Source organism: Anabrus simplex, chromosome 1 (genome assembly GCF_040414725.1).
Source record: "Anabrus simplex isolate iqAnaSimp1 chromosome 1, ASM4041472v1, whole genome shotgun sequence".
Classification (NCBI taxonomy): Eukaryota; Metazoa; Arthropoda; class Insecta; order Orthoptera; family Tettigoniidae; genus Anabrus; species Anabrus simplex.
The window spans coordinates 465757020-465769176 of NC_090265.1; the positions used below are offsets into that span (position 1 = coordinate 465757020).

The 12157-nt window shown below is 41.2% G+C and overlaps 1 protein-coding gene across 1 annotated transcript in view; it reads right to left on the reverse strand.

Moving 5' to 3' along the window:
* Window positions 1-12157, reverse strand: part of LOC136873743 (neurexin 1) — a 491540-nt gene that overhangs the window by 103456 nt on the left and 375927 nt on the right. The window lies entirely within an intron of this gene.

The window sequence follows — 12157 nt, forward strand, 5'->3', positions numbered from 1 at the left end:
TTCATTAATTCCATTCTTGACCCGGTTGAATGACTAGAAACAGGCTATTTTTTCAGATTTTCCGTAACCCAATTATGAAAGTCGCGTTTTAACAGGATAGGCCTATATGCCACTTACAAATATTGACAATTCCGAACAGCATAAAATTGAGACATTTGCAGAAAACATTAAGGCTGTACGAAGTGAGAAGACAGTGTGTAACATTTCCATATACCGTAAGAAAGCTTATCACTACTTTTCAAATCAAGAACTTCCTTGCATCCATACTCCTTTCCAGTTCCTTCTCTATTAACGCGTCAGGGCGCCAGTAGGAATTTCTACCATGTTGCAAGAGAGGCCGCGGCAGACCAAGAAAAAATATGGGCAGATGACTTCAGGCAGCTAATAGGACCACAATGGACCAAGAGAGCGCGATCCAGAACTGATGGGAAAGGGATGGAAAGACGGTGGTTCAGGTAAGATGTGGAAAGTGAAAGGGAAAAGTGGTAAAATAAGAGTTATGAAATAGATTTATAGACAGAAAACTTACATGAGTGTAGTGAATAGTATTGAAATAAGTACTAAATATAGAATTAGAGACGAAAGATCTCACAGAAGGGAAGGCGAAATGTTGAATGTAGATATAAGCTAAACCAGTGGAAAACGACTATAAAAATGTAGAACTCGGATTTCTATGCACTATTCTCAAAATATGCATGCATTCATGCACTATCATGTATCAAAACATGCACATTAAACTGGAAAATATGCACTATTAAAATTCAGTTCAATATGGCTACATTTTCAGTTCCTTTTGAAACATTGTACAACTGATTTCTTCTAATTGTCTTGATTTAAGCTCATCCGTTTATCTGTCAACATAGTCTTAACCTCGTCCCAAGAAGTGACAGGTGCATACTTAAATGAAGACATTTCGGCAAACTGAGGTCAAACTGTATGTCTTGCATTTTCACCATAATACGTCTTTTATAACCTTGATGAATTCAAAATCAGGATTTGAACGGACTACTTTGTTTAGCTTACCTCTAGTTGCCGCAGCTACTTTTCCGTGCGATGGTTTCAAATATATTTGAATGTCTTCAATATAACTGTTAACGATTGCCTGCTGCGATGACAAAGACGAGTGACGAGAGTACCGGGTAGGAAATTCCAGGATAACAACGGAAGAGGGTTCAGTTCAAAACCAAGTTTTGTAAGCTGCTATCTCGGTACCGCGGCGTCACAGAAGTATGATAGTTTTTTTCGTCTAACATAGACGAAAAAAAGGGCTGTCATTTAATTATGCACAATTTATAGGTCAATTTATAGCAATTTATAACTGGGACACTTTATTCCTAAAAAATACAGTGATTGACGTGAGGCCTTTCGACTTACGTCAATGTTTACTCAAGCAACAGATAAGAAAGTGCTTGGCTAATTGGATTATAGGACGTCTACCGTATGTACTAACTTTGGTTGTCAGTTAGGATGCCAGGAATACATTCTCTTTCTCTCCGTCTCTCAATAATAGACATACTGTGCCATCCAGTTTTTAAAATAAGCTTGATAAAAAGGAATTATATGAGTATGGGTTGTTTTTAAGAGCCTAGATTGTCTAGTAGTGTAACAGTACAGATGTTGACGGATGACAGTTAAGAGAAGACACCACTCAAGATGTGTCAAGATAGAAGACTGGTGGCTAAAGCTTGTGTTACGTGCTATCTCTCGCGCGCTCTGTTTAATGGCTTCTTTGAGGCTTTTCTCTTCTGCAGAGATGTGACAGAACACACGGGAAACATGCCATGAATAATAAACTAGATCGTTAATATTTCTACGGAAGACGAAAAGAACCTAGTGAGACAGCATTAAAGAATGAAGTTCGAGAATAGGCTGCTTTCTTCGAGATATATACCATCAGTGGCGGAAGACAGTTCATACGATATACACTGCAGGCTTTATGAAATAAATAAATAAATAAATAAATAAATAAATAAATAAATAAATAAATAAATAAATAAATAAATAAATAAATAAATAAATAAATAAATATCTTGCACCGTTGTCATTATATGAGCTGCTGAAGTTAGCCAATCAGATCGCTTCGCGGTTGAATTCAAATGGGCTCTTCGCGCACTGTTGCTAAATCTGTACGTGGCTTAACACCGACATGAGAGGACCAGTCGAGGGATAAATCTTCGCCAGGGGAGGGGTTTGAATACAGACCTCCGACCTGAGAGGGTCGTGCCTAAGCAAGTAACTACGGTGATACTGGCTGAAACCAACGGCGTGTTTTCTTTGATGCTGATTTCTCAGCATGGCTCTCAAGCGTTCTTACGCCATGTGCAGATTTAACAACACCGGCGCGCAAAGAACATTTGAATTCGCTCGCGAAGAGATCTGATTGGCTAACTTCAGCAGCTGATAACATGACAATGGTGCGAGATATCGAATTATTTCTTTCAAATTATTTCCAGCATGGCAAACCATCTAATGCCCATAAATACCCGGTTCACGTTGTGTCATGCGTGTGTGTGCACTAATTGGGTCATACCGGGCGAGTTGGCCGTGCGGTTAGGGGCGCACATCTGTGAGCTTGCATCTGGGAGATAGTGGGTTCGAACCCCACTGTCGGCAGCCCTGAAGATGGTTTTCCGTGGTTTCCCATTTTCACACCGGACAAATGCTGGGGCTGTACCTTAATTAACGCCACGGCTGTTTCGTTCCCATTCTTAGGCCTTTCCTTTCCCATCGTCGCCATAAGACCTACCTGTGTCGGTGCGACGTAAATCAAATAGCATCTTGAATTAAATTAGATCGATAAAACAATAAATATGAATAGGACAATGTTGTCATAGAAAATACTCATTGTTGCAAGTCGCTTTTACTTTGAATTCAAATAACATTTTATTCAAGAAAGTTATTATTAGAGGATGACTAATGCATTTTCTGAATGCCAATTGCTTCTCTGTTTGTTCACTATTGCAACTGTGGAAAATGGTTATGGAGGATGTTATCTCTTGAAATGACCGTTTAAAAAGAAAACTGAGCTGATAGACAGTTAGGACTAGAAGAATTTTTATTTATTTTTAGAACAATGTGCAACCCCTACATTCATTTATACAATCGTTGTTCTGTTAATAATGTACATTCCTTCGCTTCATTTTCGTTGGCATTCATTTGAGACTTTCAGTGTTCGGTGATGAATGTCTAGCGTTAACTGTCAACCCATAAGGCGCAATATTTGAAATCTTACAGTAGTTGTCTATTTACACAAACAAGTCACTGGAATTGACTCTTCCTCCATGGTCACCGCTCTCTCACATAAATGGTCTACACACAGTGCTCATAGAACAATTAATATTAATATAGAATATCTTTGTAAGCCAAAATACAGGGACAGTCAAGAAGGAAACGATGAACAAAATACATTTATTGGTTGGGAGGTCCCTAATATTATAAGTTTAGATTACATTACTTCAGCACTGCATCATTCTTAAAAAAAAAAAACAAAAAAAAACAACCCAGAGCGGACTTCTGTATGGAGGAATGAACGTCAAAGTACAGTAAAAACTGTATTAAACGGAATCGCAAGGGACGAGGACATTTTTCTGCTAAAGTCGCGTTTCCCTGTAATGAAGGTGTACTAGAAAATAGTGTACATTCTCCGTTTAGTCGCGCTATACACTTGAAAACACGTGAAACATTATCAGAATGCAGCAATCTGATCACTTTTCTCACCAGTAGAGAAGGCACTCGAATACAGGCCAAGCATTTTTAGAATACACAAAATTGATAAATTATCTTACCGGGGATGGAAAGTTTGGTAGGGATAGACAAGGAAGAGGGAAGGAAACGGCCGTGGCCTTGAGTTAGGTACCATCCCAGCATTTGTCTGGAAGAGAAGTGGGGAAACCACGGAAAACCACTTCCAGGATGGCTGAGGAGGGAATCGAACCCCCCTCTACTCAGTTGACCTCCCGAGGCTGAGTGGACCCCGTTCCAGCCCTCGTACCACTTTTTAAATTTCGTGGCAGAGCCGGGAATCGAACCCGGGCCTCCGGAGGTGGCAGCTAATCACGCTAACCACTACACCACAGAGGCGGACACTCGACTTCTACCAACATTAAAATACATAGCATGATTCAGCCGTCCCTTCCAATGTAGTTTTATGCAACCCAAAATATTCATTCCGTCCTGAAAACATCTGCCCTGCCGGTATGCCCGGACAACACAATGGATATCTTGGTATTTACCGCCTCACCACTATAGGACGCCGTAATTTTATACTCGTATTAAACACTGAAAGACATGCGTGCGCCTTCTAGATCATATGAACCTGACACGCCGGCGAAAGACTAAATTGATATTATGACCGCAGTAAACCTAATACCTGCTATAAGCTGCCCAGTGTGCCGTGCGGGACCGTAGTGTAGTTGGTAAAGGCGGAGCAGGATTGCATGTCAGGTGGGAGGTTCGAGTCCGGGGCGAAAATTACAAATTTTTGAAATATTGTTTAATACGCACCGCAAGCAATGTAAGTTCAATACCCGCTTTCTTGCAAATTGTGTGTGTGAATGAATGTGTTTGTGACCCAAAGAAGGGCCGATTGGTTAGCAGGCCGGACACATGCAGCCCGGAACTAATAGGAGCACAACTGCCCTGACAATGTTTTATGGCAGCAAATGCTCGATGTGTCCGCCTCTGTGGTGTAGTGGTTAGTGTGATTAGTTGCCACTCCCAGATCCCCGGGTTCGATTCCCGGTTCTGCCACGAAATTTGAAAAGTGGTGTGAGGGCTGGAACGGGGTCCACTCAGCCTCGGGAGGTCAACTGAGTAGAGGGGGGTTTGATTCCCTCCTCAGCCATCCTGGAAGTGGTTTTCCGTGGTTTCCCACTCCTCCTCCAGGCAAATGTCGGGATGGTACCTAACTCAAGGCCACGGCCGTTTCCTTCCCTCTTCCTTGTCTATCCCTTCCAAACTTTCCATCCCCCCATAAGGCCACTCTTCAGCATAGCAGGTGAGGCCGCCTGGGCGAAGTACTGGTCATCCTCCCCAGTTGTATCCCCAGACCCAGAGTCTGAAGCTCCAGGACACTGCCCTTGAGGCGGTAGAGGTGGGACGTGCCCTCCCATTAGTTCCGATTCCTATGAGTTCCGATTCCCACCAGTTCCGAATTCTTTCGCGAATTGGCTATCTGCCAATTGCACTACTTGAGCGAGTCCCGTCAGTTCCGAACACTAACTGAGCGAGTTTCAGCTTAGTTTTGTACAGCAAAATTGTATTAATTTGTTTATTACTGAAACAAATAAGGTCCATTGTTAGTGCCAGACGGGAGTGCGTGCCCTCTTTAATGAATTGGCTCCTTTAACAGAGGGGGGCGGGCAACGCCATGGACCGGTAGTCCCCATAAGCAGCTTTCGCCTTGTCAGTATCTGTATCAGCATGTGGCTCCGTCAAAATAATAATTTTTGAGTTATGTTTACGAAGTTCTTAAAATAGTATCAGCATGTCGCTTCGTCTTTGAACTTTTAAAAAAATCGTATTTACAAGTAACTTAGTAATCAGCACGTAGCTTCATAAAATTTATGTTTTAACTCAATTATTCTTCTCTTTATACTCTAATTAATATGTACAGCAAAAGGAACATTTCTTAAAAATACTGTTAAATCACCGGTCTCTTCAAACTGTTGAGTTGCTCTTTGGATTCTGCCATCTATTGCAACATACTCTCTTTTCCATTTTGTGGCTTGCAAATTCAACTCTGCCCGCATAATTTTTTCGTCTCAATTTTGGGACTCCTTCAAACACAACACCAAGTCTTTTACACGGGGATGTGGTTTTCCGCATTTCAAATTCAGCTTATGATTCCAACTCTGTACAGAGTTATTCGTTCTATGTCCCTTCCCACGGCAATTCCACATTTCAGTCGGAATATGCACGTTTTCAAGCCATTGCTCGACAAAGTAATTAAAAAACTCGATTAACTTTTTATTGTCCGGGACCGTGCTATGAATGTGCAGCCAACCGTCTTCTACTTTTTCTGGTTTGAGGAATACAAGTGCCGCACACTGCCTGCTGGTGTTTATGATTTCCTGGCTAGTTGTATACATACCCGAAAGTGAAATTTCTTGCACTTTTCTCCAAATACTTTGGCTTAAGTGGAAAAAACAACCTTGCACTTGGAATCTTGGAAATACTTCTTCTATCTCTTTGATAGCTCCAACCTCAAAATCCATGTTTACTGTTTCAGGTGACCATTCAGGTATTACATTAAGGATTTTTTTTGAAGAAGCGAACGTAAGTGGCTTTGCTCTTGTTTGGAAGCAGTGTGAAAACAGCAGGCGTTACATTTATCTCCTGTTTGCTGCTTCACATATCTACATGAATGGTGTACACTTTGCTACTGAGACTCTTAAATTTCCCATCCATTAAGAAGTGTTTTTGTTTTGTTTTAATATCTATTTGCCTCTACGGCTCGCAAATATCAGTAATCTGTCGCCTTCACAGACGTCAGGCAATAAGAAGTTTGTGACATCAGGCATAGCCTACATAGAGTTTCTTCAGCTAAATATACTTCATCTCGATACATTGGTTCTTTCTGCACTCCTTGTGCTTTACTCCGCTGTCTGTACAATGAACTCTTTAAACTTTGGAACTGGGGCATTCGAGTCACTAACTCGTATCCTGTCTGATGCAAGTGTTCGAATTCTTCGTCGTATATCTGAAAAAAAAAAAAAAAAAATACATGGCGTTAGAATGGTTCACTTTACCGCTTGTAATTATGTAATTCATTATTACAATAATGTTAATTTACAATAATTGTTAAATAATTAAGCATATCACATGAATAAGATCCCTAAGAATGATGATATTATTCCTAAGCATATAAAATGAAGTTAAATATTACATTATTTAATCATTGATGTTTTAATCTTAGCCTTATATTTAATATAATAATTTGAAGTGGCTCACAAGTCCAACAATCCTGTGTTCATTTTCTGTATTTGATTAATAAAATAGCTTGTAAAAATAAATAAAGAGAAGCAATAAGGAAGTTATATGAACCATCCTTACCTGTGAGACTGAGGAGTTATTCTTCTCGCGAGCTCTTTTCCTGGCCATGGAAGCTGCTTTGAACACTTCAACGCTGTCCATATCAGGAACAAAATCATGGTCCACTTCTTTCATCATTTCCCAATTTTTAAAAATAACTTTTCCGACACGTAGTTTTGCAGCACAAATCAACACTTCGCTTGATATGTTGTCACGTTTCTTATAAAAATGGTAACCATTAAATATAAAAATTTGGTTTCCTTTAACCCTCAACTGGTGACGTGGTGTCTGGCAGACTCCTTGTAGGAGATACATGTACACCCCTAAGCACACAATCGGAAGTGAGACTTTTGGTTTGCAGTACCTTTTTATCTCTCTGTCAACAAACGTTTCATCATTAGAAATTCGCCCTCCGTATTATCGTTCTCTCCTCAGAGTGTAGACAAGTTTCCAAGTGGCTTCGTAGACACCACGTCACCAGTTGTGTAACATTTTAATGTGTGGATTCTTAAGTTGTACGAAGTGAACTCATAGCTTTTTAATTTTTGTTCGTAATTCAACAATGGCAGACCGTGCTGGTCCATCTCGACCTATAAGGCCTGAAGGTCATGGGTTCGAAGATCAGGTAGCACAGTGGTTAGATACAGAATTTAGTGATGTTGAAAATGGTGTGGACAGTGACTTTGCTATTGAAAGTGATCATTGTACTGACTCGGAAGAAGGCACAGGTAGTGAAGGTGAAGATCAAGAATGCGCAGAACAGCATTATTACTATGGTAAAAAAACCCGTTATAAATGGTCCGCTAAAGAACCTACTAGAAATGTACGCACACCAAGTCACAACATAATTCGGTTACCTGCGTTACGTGCTCAAACAAGAATTGGCAATCAAATAGAACCTAAAACTGCCTGGAATTTTACATTTTCCAGGGAGATGGTGCAACTTATAGTTCAATAGACTAATGTCAAAATGCGGAATATGAGACAGAAATACAAACGCATGGATCGTTCCGAAATTGACGACACTGATGACATGGAATTTGAAGCTCTTTTAGTATTACTTCTCTACCTGCTTGTTTCAAATCAAACAATGAAGATATTTCTGCAATGTAAACAAGTTATCAAAAGTAATATTTCTGTTCGTTTACGAAGTTTCACAAGATATGTGTGGCATGTATATTGATCACTTCGTAATTTGAACACTTAGGCCACTTTTGCTCCAAAGGGTTCAGAAAAAGATAGACCCTATATGTATTTTCTTGAGATTAGTGAAAACATACAAACAAATATAATATGTGATTCGGGTGTGTACTGGACGAAAAAGAAATCAAATAAGACAAATTACAAATATTTGTAATATTTTTGAATATTTTGAAAGTGCAAAAATTAGTGCATTGCAGGTTTTTGTAGTTTCAGTGAATGTGTGATAAACTTAAGTTTTCTGAAATGATTATGTTTCAGTCTGTGTAGGAAAGTAGTTTTTGAGCCATTCGGATGCATATGAGGGACTATGATGCAATCTAAGTTGAAACCTAGATTTCTTCTTCATAAAGTGACATACACTTGGATTCAGAATTTTTTAAATTTTTTGGTGCAATGGAGTTGGTAATAAAATGTGTTAAACCATTCGTCAAGATATGCCTTTTCAATATAAAATGAATAAACCTCGCCTTAATGAAATGTGATTCCATTAAAAATGCTCAAATTATAGACGTCCCTCAGACACCATGTCACCAGTTATGTTCCTTCCGGAATACGTCACCAGTTGAGGGTTAATGCTAGTTTTGAACTCCATGTTTATCTGCTCCACTCAAAGACACCCTTAGGTACCTGGTGGTAAGGCCATTAACTCCTCAAGGTCGCTTCGTACTATTATCAGCCGGTCAAACCTCAGAACTGACAGCTGGGTTTTCCAGAGACATTCGGAACTAGTGGGACTCATTAGCTTATTTACTCAGGCGTGAATACGCGATAGGAACTCATGGGACATTTTTCCTAACCAATTTGTTTTCGGAACTCACGGGAATGGAATTCGTGGGACGGAACCGAGGTGGGATCCCTCGCTGAGTCCGAGGGAAAACCGACCCTGGAGGGTAAACCGATTACGAACGAACGAAATGCTCGATGTGATGACTGTTTTGGTTTATGCACATTCGGGCCCGATGTCCAATAGATCATCTTGTGCGCTACAGCATTCCAGGTGTAATTGCTCGGCAGGCGTCCGTGATGAGTTGCCGGAGCTGGTCGGGGTTTTCCGGCGCTTGAGTGTAAACGACGTTCTTCAAAAGTCCCCACAAGAAGAAGTATAATGGCGTTAAATATGTTATATGGCGGACGAAGGAACAGGGCCTACTCGTCCTATCCTCTTCCCTGGCAGTTCCTCGTTCAGATGGTTACGAGCGGGCAAAGTTGAATGTGGTGGAACTCCATCCTGTTGCAACCACATAGTCAAACTATCGTGCAAGGGCACGTCCTCCAGCAGCAGTGGGAGTTCCTGACGCAGAAAGTGCAGGTAGCGTGGGCCCGTCCATTGGCCCTCAAAGAAATAAGGTCCAATCAGGTGATCCCCCAAGATTCCACAATCATTCACTCCCCATCGCCCAGTGAGGCTTGTCCGCATTCCAATAGTGCATGTTGTGGCGATTGATGTTCCCATTATTCTGAAAGCGCGATTCGTCCGAGAACAAGGTATGCTATACGGATCCTGCATCATTGTCCAGCCTGCCTAGTAGCCACCGACAGAACTCCATTCGAGCTTCGAAATCCTGCCCATGGAGTTTTTGGTGTAGCTCAAGATGGTATAAGTGAAATTTATGTTTATGCAGTATTCGCCAGACGGACAGCTGGCTGGTGTTCACCTGTCGTGCAGTCGCCCTTGTACTGATGTGTGGATTATTACGAGCTACCTCCAGAACGGCCTGTTATGTTTCACCCGATGTAACGGGCCTATCGCGGACTGGTGGCTGTTGGAAATCACGCCTGTTGTCCTTAGGCGTCTTTCAACACGGCGGAATATCGCAGCAGCCGGGTGTCGCCTGTCGGGATACCGTTCCTGGTAGAGACGTAGTGACTCGCACGAGTTTTATCTTGCTTCCCCAAAAATGAGGAGCATATCAAGGTATTCCTCAGTGGAAAACATGCCGAATGACAACAGAGATTACAGTACATTCAGGGCCTAACCAGCGGAGTATGTGCAGGGCACATGATGAATAACAGCGTCATTCTACTGTTTGAATGTGGCAAACGTGGTCCTTTGTTTACGTATTTAAACATCATACCGATGCAAAATCATTTGAACGATGCATGATTCGAACCACCGCTAGCAATTTCCGTCGATTGCTAGGCGAATACCTAACCACACCCGCTACACTACACTGCTGGAAACATGCTGTTAGTACGACGAGAGCAGCGTACATACGCCATCCGGTTCTGTGTTTAAGACATTAATTACCGCACTGTCCGGCTCCATGGCTAGATGGTCAGCGTGCTGGCCGTTGGTCACAGGGGTCCCGGGTTCGATTCACGGCAGAGTCTGGAATTTTAACCATCATTGGTTAATTTCCCTGGCACGGGGGCTGGGTGTATGTGTTGTCTTCATCATCATTTCATCCTCATCACGACGTGCAGGTCACCTAGGGGAGTCAAATCAAAAGACCTGCACCTGGTGAGCCGAACCCGTCCTGGGATCTCCCGCCACTAAAAGCCATACGCCATTTCATTTCATTACTGCACTGTTACCTACTTTTATGCCTCTTCGTTACACCCGGTCACGAGGCACGACACATTAACATAATTACGTGGTAAAAGGACGTTGCTACCTGATTTCAAGGCGTCATGTTTTGCGAACGGATGATATAACATTTCGCTAGGGTTCAGAATCGTGTGAAAAATGTGTTCACTGAACATTAGTACCATACAGTACGCCTGCAGGGGAATAACAACCCTATAACCATGTGCACGTTAGTTGGGCTGCAGCAAACGATATTGGAAGGGGCTGCTGAATCACACTGTATAGGCCTACCAGAAGCTTACTGAATTAATTTACAACAGTTACTTAGATACTTGCTAAATGGCTACATTGCGTCATATGGACGAGTCAATTCATCTATCGACTCATTCTTGAATAATATAAATTCTTTTACGGATGATGTCGACTAGTAAAATGGTGGGCTCTGAACTGAGCATAATGTGTTATCTTAAAGTTATATAAATGCAAGTACAGATATTAGCCACAGTATGAAGTAAAATATTGACGTTACACAGGCGAGAATATTACCATTTTGAAATTCATCTCATCTCATCTCATCTCATCTCATCTCATCTCATACGAAAAACCTCACTTTCCACCTTATAATGTAAATAACGATCATGGTAGAGCATCATGGTTTGTAGAGGGTTGAGAAACGTGCCTTGCTGTGTCATGTCTCACCCAGACTAATATTTTTTATACTTCCAAAAATTTAAGAAAGGCAGGAGGGCTGGTATATGGTTAAAATGGTACGCGCAGATCACCTCCATTGGGAGTTTAATTGAAATGAGCTGCACAACCTCGGGGCGAGGATACGAATTCACTCACCTATAGAGGGAACAGCTTTGGAGTATTCGTATTATTATTTTCAAGTTTTTAGCGAACACTTATTTGATTGAATTTTCTTCTTAGTGAACACCATTTTGGAACATTTATTTGGGTTATTAAGCAACCCTACCTACTCTTCATTGCAATTTATAACACTATGCACTTTTAAGCGAAGTTCGATGATCCTACATATTTTCTCAGAATTTTTCCTTACTGATGCCTATGATGGTTCGTTCGCTTTTCCCCTTTTCATGAAGAAAGATACAGCATTTTACCAAGGAAACTTGTAGTTTTACGTGGATGTTGATATCGTGATCATAGCTACGGGACGTACAGTCTTAAGTGGAATTTGAAACATAAGGACATGACATTTTGTTTCAAAAATTTCACATACGTTGGCTGGGATACAAACCGTATCCATCTCGGTGAGAATCCAGTGGCTATACTAATTGGCTATCACTCCCCTCCCTGTAATAAAATGATGAATGTATCCCAAAATCCGTACCTAGGCACTAACAGCTTATTTATTGTCATTACGGTTATAATAAT